This window comes from Pongo abelii, chromosome 16 (genome assembly GCF_028885655.2).
Source record: "Pongo abelii isolate AG06213 chromosome 16, NHGRI_mPonAbe1-v2.0_pri, whole genome shotgun sequence".
NCBI lineage: Eukaryota > Metazoa > Chordata > Mammalia > Primates > Hominidae > Pongo > Pongo abelii.
The window spans coordinates 85,384,376-85,397,531 of NC_072001.2; the positions used below are offsets into that span (position 1 = coordinate 85,384,376).

Here is a 13,156-nt window from a genome sequence, read left to right on the forward strand (position 1 = left end):
CATTGCTCATGGAGGTTCCCATGTCTGGAAAGACTGAGCCAGCAAGTAGAGATGTCATCGATGCAGCCTCTCCATGAGGAGGTGACAGGTGTACTCTCATCTTTTCCCTATCCTCTTTTTATCCTCAGAGGACTGGATTCAGCCTTGGGTCCCTGTCCTCTGGGTTCCTTCACCTTAGTCACAATGAATGCTCTTGAATAGAGTAGGAAACAAATGGTGATCACCATCTCATATTTTCTGCCAGGCAGAAAAACTTCATGACAGTTTTACAGGATTCAAACACCCTTTCCCATGGGGTTAGAAATTTCTAAGTGTGCCCTTTTCATGGGCTTAGAAAATTCTTTTTTTTTTCAGTTTTTCCTATGATTTTATTTTTTTCATTCAACCATAATAATATGATATCCAAAGTTTGTCTTAACTGGTGGGTCTGTAAACACAGGCTTATCTATCCCACTTACAGGCAAGGCAAATGCTGCTTCTTGAAATGGTCCCTCCATTGACCCTCTGATCATCTAACCCAAGTCTCCCTCTCGCCTGGCTTTATCTTCACTATATTGTGTGGCCACTCCATTGCATCTCATTCCAGACTTTAACTTTTCCATGGCTTTCATGATTTTGCCAAGTTTTTCACATAGAATGTGTCTGACCTTTACTTCATTGCCACCACCTTTGGGACCTTGAGCCTTCTTGTCAGCGCTGTCACTCCCAGAGGCTGCTCCCCCTTTTCCCCCTTTTCCAGAACCACTTTCTCCTTTGAGCGGCATCTTGGAAAGTTGCTGTTGAACCATCCAGGCTGAGAAATTTCTAACCCCATGGAAAGGGTGTTCTAATCCTGTGAAAATGTCACTTGAATCTGAAACATAAAATTGTCATATTTTCCAGGCTCAGTAAAGATGTCATCACAACAAAGTCTTCCAGAATCTACCTCTGAATCCCCCTAACACATCTCTCCTCTCTTCTTTCACTTACTAGAACCAAGAGTATCTTCAACCGGAACAGTATTAATTGTGGGAGCCTCCCGCTGAGACGGAGGCATAATTGGAAGAAAGAGAAAGTAAAAAAGACATTGCTGGTTGCAGAGAAGTTGCTCCTGAAGGGGTTCTGTGGACTGCTTGACTGCCCCTACATATCACTCATTAGCATCTCATCCTCAGCTTCCATCCTTAACCCTGCCCTCTTCTCTCTGAGAACCTCATCTCCAGTTCCCTTTAGAATATTACCTCCTTCCAGGCGACTGCAAATTATGTTATTTCTGCATTCATCTTCATCTTCACCCCAGTTTCATTCCTCCTGTCCACAACTGTTTCCCACACCTGTGCCTTGGGCATCCTCCCTGCCTCACCTCCTGAAGAGCTCTCTTTATCGGTCTTTACATCTCTGCCTTAGGCCTGAAATCTCTCCCTCCTCCTGGCCCTTTCCTCTCAGTGAATAAACATGTCTGTATCTCCCATCTAAAAAAAAAAATCCTACCTTAATCCTGTATGGTAGACAGAATATTGCACCCCCCACCAAAACATATCTACCTCCTACTCCCTGGAACCTATGAATGTTACCTTACATGGCAAAAGAGGTTTTGCAGATGTGATTAAGGTAAAGATCTTGAGATGGGGAGATGATCCTGGATTATCCAGGTAGGACCAATGTAATCCCAAGGGTCCTTATGTAAGGGAAAGAGGAGGGCCCGAGTCAGAGAAGGAGAAGGAGATGGGACAACAGAAACACAGATCAGAATGATGCCGTTGCTGGAAAAGGGGCCATGAGCCATGGAATACAGATGGTCTCCATAAGGTGGAAGAGGCAAGGAAGAGGTTCTCTTTTAGAGCCTTAAAAAAAAAAACAAAAACAGCCTTGACGACACCTTAATTTTAACACCATAAAACCCATTTTTGAACTTCTGATATCCCATAATTGTAAGACAATAATGTTTTTGTTGTTGTTGTTGTTGTTGTTGTTGTTGAGACAGAGTCTTGCTCTGTTGCCCAAGCTGGAGTGCAGTGGCTCAATCTCAGCTCACTGATACCTCCGCCTCCGGGGTTCAAGTGATTCTCCTGCCTCAGCCTCCTGAGTAGCTGGGACTACAGGTGTGTGCCACCACGGCCGCCTAATTTTTGCATTTTTAGTAGAGACGGGGCTTCACCATGTTGGCCAGGATGGCCTCGTGATCTGCCTGCCTTGGCCTCCCAAAGTGCCAGGATTACAGGCATGAGCCACCACGCCCGGACTGTTTTTGTTGCTTTAAGCCACTAAGTTTGTATAATTTGCTACGGCAGAAAGTGGAAAATAATACACCCCACATCCCTCTTTAGCTAATTTTCAAACACTGTCCTCTCTTTCTCATGCAAACTTCTTTATCAGCTCAATTTCTTTTCCCATTAATTCTCCAAATCACTGTAATCTCTCCCCAGACTGCACTCAGTGTATTTTCCTACCAATTCTCATCCTGGAATATTCCTATCACTAGAATTTCATCTCTCTGTATCCTCAAAGTATTAGCTATAGGCCAGGCGCGGTGGCTCACGCTTGTAATCCCAACACTTTGGGAGGCCAAGGCAGGCAGATGGCTCAAGCTCAGAAGTTCAAGACCAGCCTGAGCAACATGGTAAAACCCTGTCTCTATCAAAAATACAAAAAGTTAACCGGGCATGGTGGTGCGCACTTGCGGTCTCAGCTACTCAGCAGGTTGGGGTGGGATAATCACCTGAGCTCGGGAGGCAGAGATTGCAATGAGCTGAGATCAGATTGTGCCCCTGCACTTTCTAGCCTGGGCGACAGAGTGAGACACCATTAAAAAAAAAAAAAAAGTACATAATGAAAGTAAAATTTTCTCTGAAAACAAAAACTATTGCCTCTGGCCCTAGTTGCCCTGAGCCTTGTTTTTCATAAACAGCAGACCCTCCTCTGCTCTTGGGGGTTTTCTCCTTTCTATGGATGAAAATCTCTGTGTAAGTGGATTTCTTGGAAGAAGGGAGAACATGGAAACAACTGGTAAAAGTTATTTTACTCATTGCTCGTATCCTTTCACATCCCCTGTGCCCTCTGTCAGCCCTAGTGCCTCACCCTGCACAAAGCTCAGCCCACCATTCCTTCACCCAAACCGGAGTCCCTTATTTCCTAAAGACTTCCTCCAGCCTCTCGTTGTCCATCAGAATCCCGCACCTCTCAGCCACTCACAACATGGCTCGTCCTTGACTTCCTGAGGACTTCAACATGTAAACAAGGCCCTGGCTCCTCTTCTTTCCCCCAGGGTCGAGTTGTCCCTCTGAGTCTGTCCTGGTCTCTGAGGTCACTGTTCTGTCCCTTCCCGATGCACTGTCTCCTGGACCCCACACTGGTGGCGCCACCTGGGTAGATGAGGCAGATGGTGCATTGAAATGTCTTGAATGTCACTGAGTAGAGGCTGTTCCCATAGGTACTGAATCTCTCTCTTTATTATTTGCTATATCAGATTGAAGGGTCTGGGAGAGTCCTCTGTAGGCATTGGCCCCTCCATTGAAGAAAAGCGACTGCCTCTTATCTCTGCAACTGTTGTGTCTGCTTGGCCCGCTTGCTTTTTACACATATCATTTTTGGCATCTAGTTTTCTCAGTTTGGCTGACACTTGATGTCACCACATCTCCAATTTTTTTTTTTCTATTTGGGCTCCAAGGTTCTGAGACAGAGAGTCTTGACTCTAACTCCTCCTTGAAGAAGACTCAGCAGCTGAAAATATCCTCCACCCCATGCAAGTGTGCTCTAGAATGGTCTCCTGGGGGACAGACAGCAGCTGGCCATGCAGCAGAAGCCACACTCTGTGCCAACTAGCTACTTCAGGGTCTCTTCTCTTTTCCCTGGTTATGAACAAGCTCACGTTTTTCAGCCATTACCTCCTCCACCAAAGACTGGATGGGACTGACAAAAAGCAACAACCGATAAACAAGAGCAAGCTTTAGCATCTTAAAAATATGTTCGTCAGAGTTTATTTTACATTTTCAATTGAAGGGTGGCAAGATAAAAGTGAGAGACTCTTGTACACGTATGCCTCAAGCTCAGAAGATCAAACAATTCAAATATAAATTCCAGAAAGATCTTTTAGAACAGGGAGAAACCTAGTCAAAAATGAAAGGAAATTTCCCCCAGCTACAGGGAAACACTGATTTTCAAATTAAAAGGCCCTACAAAGTGCTGGGGCAGGATGACTGCGAAATGACCCACACTCAGACACATCGTTGCAACATTTCAGAACACCAAAAATGAAGCAAACAAGCCTAAAACTTCTAGACTCTAGAGAAAGAAAAATAGGTTACTTAAAAAGAAAGAAGAGGTCGGGTGCAGTGGCTCACTCCTGTAATCCCAGCAATTTGGAAGGCTGAGACGGGTAGATCACCTGAGGTCAGGAGTTCGAGACCAGCCTGGCCAAGATGGCAAAACCCTGTCTCTATGAAAAATACAAAACTTAGCCGGGCATGGTGGCAGGCGCCTGTAGTTCCAGCTACTCAGGAGACTGAGGCACGAGAATCGCTGGAACCCAGGAGGTAGAGGGATTTTTTGTTTGTTTGTTTGTTTTTGTTTTTGTTTTTGAGATGGAGTCTTGCTCTGTCGCCCAGGCTAGAGTGCAATGGCGTGTGATCTCGGCTCACTGTAACCTTCGCCTCCCAGGTTCAAGCGATCGTCCTGCCTCAGCCTCCCTAGCAGCTGGAACTACAGGCACGCGCCACCATGGCCAGCTAATTTTTGTATTTTTAGTAGAGACGGGGTTTCACCATGTTGACCAGGATGGTCTCGATCTCTTGACCTCGTGATCTGCCCACCTCGGCCTCCCAAAGTGCTGGGATTACAGGCATGAGCCACTGCACCTGGCCCCCAGGAGGTAAAGGGGCCTCCACCTCCAAAAAAAAAAAAAAAAAAAGAAAGAAGAATTGAATATAAGATTCCCATCAGTAATACTTGTTGACAATAGAACACCCTGCTCCCCTGATGGAACAGTTTCTTTAAAAGTTTAGATAACTGATTAGTCAGAAGAAATGAGATCCAGGAAACAATAGCTCCAACCCAGCCCAGCCATAAAGGGATGTCCCATTATGACACTAATGCAGCAGGCCTGGAGAAAAAAACACTGCAAATTGCAACAGACTGATTGAAGTAAATTTACATTATAAATTCAATGATCTCACCTTATGTCCACAAATATCTATTACACACCTGTTATTCAGCCAGCAAGGCACAGAGGATATGGTGATGAGAGAGACAGACTGTCCCTGTTCTCATGAAGCTTACAGTCTAGCCCAGAGGACACTCTCAGTGGTAGGTCCCAGCTGTGACCTTCCAGATACACAGCCTGGCTGTTCTCTGGCTCCGTCCCAGGACTGCAGTTCCTTGGCATCTTGGTGAAGCCATATGTGACTCAGCTGCTCTCAGCTGCTGGCTGTTCAGTGGGAATAAGGATTCCAGGGATGGCATTCCCCTTCTGACCCATGGCCCATCCTTCTGCCTTCCAAGCCAGGATAGTGTTTCCTCTCATCCTTCACCAGCCCACTGCTTCTTAGAAGGAAAGCCACCAGTTAGTGATCAGTGTCCTCCTTCAGGCTGGTCCCACTGTACTCAACTTGGCAAAAATTCCTCCAAAGTATGGCCTGTGGATGACCTCTTCCCTGAGGCAGATGCTCCCCGATTTTATGTTCTTTTGATTTTCAATCAAAATGCAATGAAAGCAAAGTGAAATGGAGAAAGTAATTCGATGCATATGATAAAGCTGCCATTTTACCTGGAATCAGGATGAGCTGAGAGATTAAGGAGAGAAAGAAAGAAAATTGGAAGTTAATTGCTACTTAATAGCAGAATAAGGAACTGAGAATGGCTTGCTTTACTTATTATCAGTCCTCCCTGAATTACAAAATAAACAAGATAAAACTTAGTATTTTCTCTATGCAGAATAAAGGGTGACATTAAGAGGCTCTGGTAATTAAATTTAATTGGAACCAGATTTATAAAACAGACTGTGAGCTGTTGAGGACAAGGACTCTGTCTTACTCACCTTCGTCTTCAAGTAAATGCTAGCTATTGTCACTGCTGTTGATGTTGTTATCTAGTTATTATGTGTAATAGAATATAGAAATCATTGCCTCAGAGGATGCACAGAAAAGGATTTTACTTTCATTGATAAATATTAGACTTTTATATGCTAAATCGCGGCTGAACAAAAAGAACATGTACTGCTTTTCTTTGTTTTTTTGTTTTGTTGTGTTTTGAGATGGAGTCTCGCTCTGTTGCCCAGGCTGGAGTGCAGTGGTGCGGTCTTGGCTCACTGCAACCTCCGCCTCCCAGGTTCAAGCGATTCTCCTGCCTTGGCCTCCCCAGCAGCTGGGACTACAGGCGTGTGCCACCATGCCCAGATAATTTTTGTATTTTTAGTAGAGACGGGGTTTCACCATATCGGCCAGGCTGGCCTCGAATTCCTGACCTTGTGATCCACCCGCCTTGGCCTCCCAAAGTGCTGGGATTACAGGCATGAGCCACCGTGCCCAGCCCATGTACCGCTTTTCAAGGGATAGCTTTATATAGCAGTGTTTCTATTTAAGCACTAGGAATAATGTTTGTGTGAAGGCTCTTATAAGAATTCATCATTTAAAAAAGCTCTTTCTCCTCCTTGATCACCTGAACATCACACTATTGATCCATGAAAAATAAAACTTCGTCTCTCTAAGCACATTCACCTGCTCCTATTGCAGATTGACCTCCTGCATCGAGGCAAATGAATGCTTTGTTGGGAAAACCAGAAGCGAGTGCACACAGTCACAAGGAGGACGTCCATAGTGCAGAGGGTAAGAATGCCTCTGTGGCATGGCCTGGGCGGCAGGGAAGCACCGAGGAGGAGGAGCAAGGAAGAGGGAAGCCGGGAGGACAGAGTAAAGGGCCAAGGGAAAAAGGGAACAAAGTAAGGAAAAGGAGAGCCTTCTGAAAGTGGAGGATGCAGCTTGGAAAAAGAGAAAGGGAAGCAAGAGTGAGAAACAACAACAGAAAGCCAACCGAAAACCTAAGAGAGAAGATATGCCTGTGGCAGGGGATGCTGGACAATGTCGCATGACTGTGTGTCCAGAGAGAAGAAGTGGGCCTGGTGAACAACCAGCAGTGTCTGCCACAAGCCACCCCTCTGGGCACAGAATATCTTTTTCTCCCTTCTTAGGACACAGAAAACAAGGGGATGTTTTCTGGGCCAAGGGGATGCTGAGGCAGGAGTCACCCTTTACGCCTGGGTCAGAGCAACAGGAAGATGGAAGAGAAGGCTTGTGGGGAGAGAAATGGACAGTAAGTCCTCTTCCTCCAGTTCCAAATTTTTCTTGAGGCGGGGACAGTGTTATATACACTTTCATCCATGTAAGCAGGCATAATAAATGCCTAACATAGGACAGAACAAAGTAAGACTAATAATTCTAAAACTAGCATTTATTGAGACATCATGATAGGCCATGCCTTCCACCAGGCACGATGCACAGGTTATTTCATTGAATCCTCATAACTAGCCTGTGAAAGGGAGGTTTTTCTATTCCTCTGTTACAGATGGGAAAAATAATTCTGAAGGAGATTAAATATTTTTCTTCATGGTCAAACATTAAGTGATGTGTGTGTCTAAATAGAACAAGACCTAAAGAATCACACAGTGCTTTCAAAGTCTGACAACAGCTTGATGAGTCTTATTACATTTGCTTTAAACATTTACCTAGTAAAATAGTCAGATTACTTATTAATACTCTCATTGGACAAGTGAATAAACAGGGGTGCAAGTCACGCAGCCAGGAGAAAGTGACAGAGCTGTGGCTATGGCCAAATCTCCCAATTCCCTGATAAATTATTTTCCACACTTCTTCAAGTTGACAGGAAAGAGGGGAGATCGACTCATCCATGGAAGTGAGCATGGTTCTGAAAGGAGCAGAGAATCCCCAGCGAATGAGGGAAAGCAAACATTGTTCCTTTACAGTTATGTGAGTTGAGGTCACTCTTCTGCTGAAACAGATAAACCCCCAAATCGCAGCAGAGTAACAACCAGGGGATTCTTTTTCATGTGAAGTGCAAAAGAGGTGCTCTCAGCCATCAGGGAGCTTTCTTCCAAGTGGCGGTTCCGGGGTCCAGGCTCCTTCTATCCTGTGTCTCTGCCAACTTCAACACATGGTTTCCACGGTTGCCACGACTGGGAGAAGAAAGGATGGGTGGGAAGGTTTTATGGGCTGGGCCTGGGAGTAGATCTGTCACCTTCACCCATATTCCAGTGGCTTAAAACTCAGACATGCCTGTGGCAAGGGATGCTGGGCAATGTGGTGTAGCTGTGTGTCCAGGGAGAAGTGGGCTTTGTGAACAACCAGCAGTGTCTGCCACAGGCCACCCCTCTGGGCATGGAATATCTGTTTCTCCCTTCTCAGGATGCAGAAAACAGACTCATGCTCACACCAGCCACAACAACCAGCTCACAGTCCAGGATCTCTGGGTCCAGATGAGGCTCTTTGTGGTGCAACAACCGAAGAGCCAGAGGACAGACTGTCTCCCCTCCACATATATGCCAGTCAAACCATAATGGAATAGGAACCGGAAAACCACAATAAGTCCCAGCCAGATATGGGAAGAATGGGAGACCCACAGCGACACAGGTCCAAAGCATTGATGCAATCCTGCCTGGCCCCTTCCCCTGGCCCTAGGGGAAGTTTCTTTTCTAACCCTGATTCTGCCTCAGGGAAATACTCTATGTCCCTTGTTCTCATGGCCACTGGCTCAGCCTTCTGGGAGGGTTGTCCTCTCCCACTAACCCATTACCCTCCGGGGTCACTGTTGAAGTGGGTACGGGTGAGTATGAGGTCCTGCATTCACAGCAGCCCACCTCCACTTGTGCAAGGCTTGCATAGTGGGGACTGTTTCAAGTCTCAGTCAAAACCTTTTTAAATGTAGGCTACCGGTTTCCTTGGCAATCCAGTGATCTCAAAAACTTGGCAGGTTTCTGATGTATTTTCTTCCAGGTAGTTCCATGTGCCAGGAATCATACCCCACATTCTTTCTTAGACGTAATTTTCAAGTCTGATGTCTTTATTGCCTCTTCGCCTCCATTCCATCTCTCTACCTAACGCTGCTACCTTGAGGCCATCGCAAACAATAGGTAATAAGGCCACACCTTTCATCTGATATTCACCACAGGACTCAATCACTGTGTTTCACTAATATTGGCCTTATTTTTTAATATGTATTGTCTAAAAGCATTGGCTTTTCTCTATATTCTTTTTCTTTTATGGTTGTTAATTGGCCAAACGTTTCCTGAGTGTGTTTGTATCTCATAGTAGAATACAAAAAGTAAAAAGTAAAAGCCAATACATTTTTTTTCTAGAGCCACAGTTTTATTCAATATGTAGCCTGCCTTTAAAATGATCAAAGGTAATAGTTTTACTAAATGTTTTGGCACTGCATGACACAGAGCTCCATTTTTCCATCACCTGATAGCAATTTTCTCACTCCATGACTAGAGGGTAAGCCAACACCACATATTTTGAGTTTTGTTACAGAAACACCTCACTTCAAGGTACCAAGTACCAGTTTCTCAACTAGGTAACATTAGATGTAATGTAGCAGGTAAAGCACAAAATCTCAATGGCATCATATAATATTAGTTTATTTCTGGCTCATATGAATCCAAAATAGGTGTTTGTGATCAGCAAGTAACTCCTCCAGTGGTGAGTCAGGGACCCAGAATCCCTCCATCTTGTAGTTCTATCTGGTTCTCCAAGGTTAATACAGAAGGTCAAGAATGTAAGGGAGCCCAGAACATAAAGCAAATCCCTTTCGCTCACATTCCACTGGCTAGAACTTGATTGCATGGCCCCGTTCATTGCAAAGGAAGCTGGGAAGTTCATCTAGCTGTATTTCCAGGAAGAAGAGAAAATGTATGTGGTAATTAGCTAGCTCTGCCATATACATCCAGTTCCCAAATTCTAATTTAGCATTCTCTTCTGGTTTCTAAATATACAAAAAGCCAAAATAATTAAGGACTATTTAAAGCAATTTTGCTTCAAACATTTATTGAGCATATACTATATGCAAATAAATAGGCTAGACAGGGTATGAAATCTGGAACAATGTATGTGCATGGAAGATTCTCTGTGAGAACCCTTGTTTTATTTTTACTGCCTTCTTTCCAAAAGCAGGAAGAAAAGACACACACTGTGTGCCCTGGGCCTTATTTTAGAATGGAAAATGAAAGCAGTTGTTTTGACTGAAGCCCCCTTTTAGTGGGGGAAAAAAGGAGTGGTCTGGCTAAATGGTCCTAAAATAATTCCCATTTCCAAGGGAGCACTGCCCACCCCAGAAACGTCATCTCCCTCTCTGAACTTCCGGGCGTCAGGACTTTCCTTCCTGATTTTCAGGGATAGGCAGATATCTCCCTGCCTCTCCTCTTCTCTCTGTCATACCAGGAAGTTCAAACATGGCAGTCAGCAGATGACTGGCACTGACGCGTTTCCCTGCGCCCACTCCTCTCTCTCTCATTAGAAACCCAATGCCTTCCAAGATGGCTTCCCTGAGCCACACTTCAGATTCTGTTCCCGAGGCCTGGGTCGTTAATACTGAAAGCTCTAGGGCTTCCTAGCGCATCTGGCAAATATAACCTGGGAATTTTTTGCCCACCCACTAGGCTGGAGCCAACTGAAAGGGATGCATGTCCCTATCCCTCCTTCTAGGATCTAAATGGTCTCTTTGCTCCAATATCCAACCAGCCTCCCTTCTCTCCTGTCCCTTCAGGCACAGCTTGTTTCATTCTAGACCTCACATCTCAGAACGAATCAAGCCATCCCAAATGAAAAAGGAAACCTCAGATACGATCACGTTCCTGTCCAAAGCCAGCCAAACCCGTAAAATGTTCTAAGTCATTGATAAGCCTTCTCATCCCAGAAGCTCCTTGGGGATTCCAGGGAGCACCAAATCAAAGCAGTGCCCAGAGAGACTATGATGTCATAAAGCCAATATCCATATGAAGAGATTCCTCCTTTGTTACTGCTCCACATGCTGTCTCTGAGCCTTTTCTGTGACAGGCTGAGCTCATCCAGGCACCCCTGGATTTTGTTTTAGCCTTTAAGCTCCTCCCCACTCTGAGCAATCTTTGCCTCAGTGGCCAGACAGCAATCAGAATTGGAGATGGAAGCAAATGACCATCACATGGGCTTCCTCCTCCAGCCCCATGTTTCCCTGCAAGAGGAATCAGGCAGCCTCCAGAAGCCAGTGGAGAGTGTGCTGACAGAGCCCAGCAGGGCTCCACTGTGCAAAGAAGCATTCACCCTCTAATTAATTAACTAATTCATCTGATCAATCCACAAACATATGCTGATGCTTTCTCTCTGCCAGTCCCTGTGCTGGGCAATGGAGACAGGATGACTCACACAGTTTCTCCTCCAACACCTCATCCCAGGGAATTTTCCTACCAGGAGTCTCTTGGTCCATTCTAGCACAATTCTTTTTATGAAGTGTTCTGTAGGACCCCTTCACAGGACACTGGACATCAGTTAGAGATAAAAATTTTAATGGATTTTCGCCCCTGGGGATATGGGTAAGAGACTTAAATAAAAACAATCCTCTTCAAGCCAAATAGCCTTGACTCTGTGAACTTGAATATTTTCCTGAATCATGGGCTCTCCTCAACTCCTTGCATGGGTCTCAGGAGACAGATTCTGCTCCCTGAATGGAGATTGCTGGGAAGAAATGGGAACTCGATGGAATTTGGATAAAGGGATATAGACCCATTTTTCCCACCCAGTAAGATATCCACATGGCCTGGTGACTGTTCTGGCTCTTTACAATGCAGAGAATTGGGTCAAAGATGAGTCCTCTACACAAACATAAACACCAGACACACACACACACACACACACACACACACACACTGCTTATGTTCTGAGGGCCTCTACTATCCACTTGTTTCTCATCAAAATCTCCCTCGCACAAGACAGTGAGGCTCATGCTCAGATGCTGAAGGCTTTGCCTTCCATAGGAGGCCCTGGTTCCACCAGTTCTCCTGGGCATAGATGTCCCTTTAAAGTCAGCTCTTCCAAGCCTCCTCTGAGAACACCTGCGCCTGGGCTCAGTCTTGCCCTGCAATCCGGAGAGTGGATATGTGCTAGATTCAAGTTCCTCTGGTAGAGATTTTTGAAAAAGAGGATGAAATGCCCCACTATTGAAATCTCTTTCAAAGCTGAAGAATCTTATCCTCAGTCTTTAGGCAATAGTTCTTCTCGTCTTGAGAGCAGGGGATTCCTTTTCTTCATTCCAAGCCTCTGTTTTTTGTTGTTTTTTTTTTTCTTTTTTGCAGCCTGTCCAGCTGTTTTTCCAGCCTGAGCAGCTGCTGTCTCTGCTCACCCGACTGCTCTTGCAGGTCTCAACATGTTTCTTCCTTTGCCTCCTCTCCTATCTTGGCAGCAGGCCCAGTAAAAGAAGACACCAATAGTAACCAGCTACTCCAGCCAGGGTCACTGCCTGGGCTTTCCTCCTACTCCCCCTCAGGGACAAGCTCTGCTATTTCAGATTCTGTCTCATCTTCAGAGGTCCCATTAGAACTGACCAGGGATCTTGTGTTAGTTTTGCCTGTTGGAGAACAAATGCTGCTGTCTCCTGCAAGCTCAAAGATTTGGTATGAGGGAAAGGGTTCCTCAATGAGCATAAACATGATCCCTGCTTCCCATTCAATTGCCCCCACCTGCTTCTCTAATGCCCCACAGGTACAGCTTGTTGGCTTTGAGGGAGACCCCTCCACAGCTACCCACTGGGCTTTCCTGGGCCTCGTGGGATTCTTGGTTTGGAGGATCTAGAGGATCTAGCCAAGAATGTCTTTCCTTTTCCACTAATGGAAATCCCCATGAGGTCTCTGGATCCCCTTCCTCGTTTATAATCTAAGGGAGATTCTGTACCATTGGCGATTTACACCCACACCACACCCCTTGGGAACATTTGGCAATGTCTGGAGACATTCTTAGTTGTCATATGGAGGAAGAGGGATGCTGCTGGCATCTAGGAGGCAGAGGCCAAGCATGCTGCTAGGCATCCCAGAACACACAGGAAAGCCCCTGACAACAAAGAAAACCCTTCCCCGAATCTCAATAGTGGAGAGGTTGAGAAACCATGCCCTAAGGGTTTTGGTCTTAAAGAATCCATGAGGTTATCG

The 13,156-nt window shown here is 45.5% G+C and overlaps 1 pseudogene; it reads right to left on the bottom strand.

Moving 5' to 3' along the window:
- Window positions 1-368: 368 nt before the first annotated feature.
- Window positions 369-785, bottom strand: LOC129050583 (peptidyl-prolyl cis-trans isomerase NIMA-interacting 4-like; annotated as a pseudogene).
- Between the last annotated feature and the right edge of the window lie 12,371 nt (window positions 786-13,156).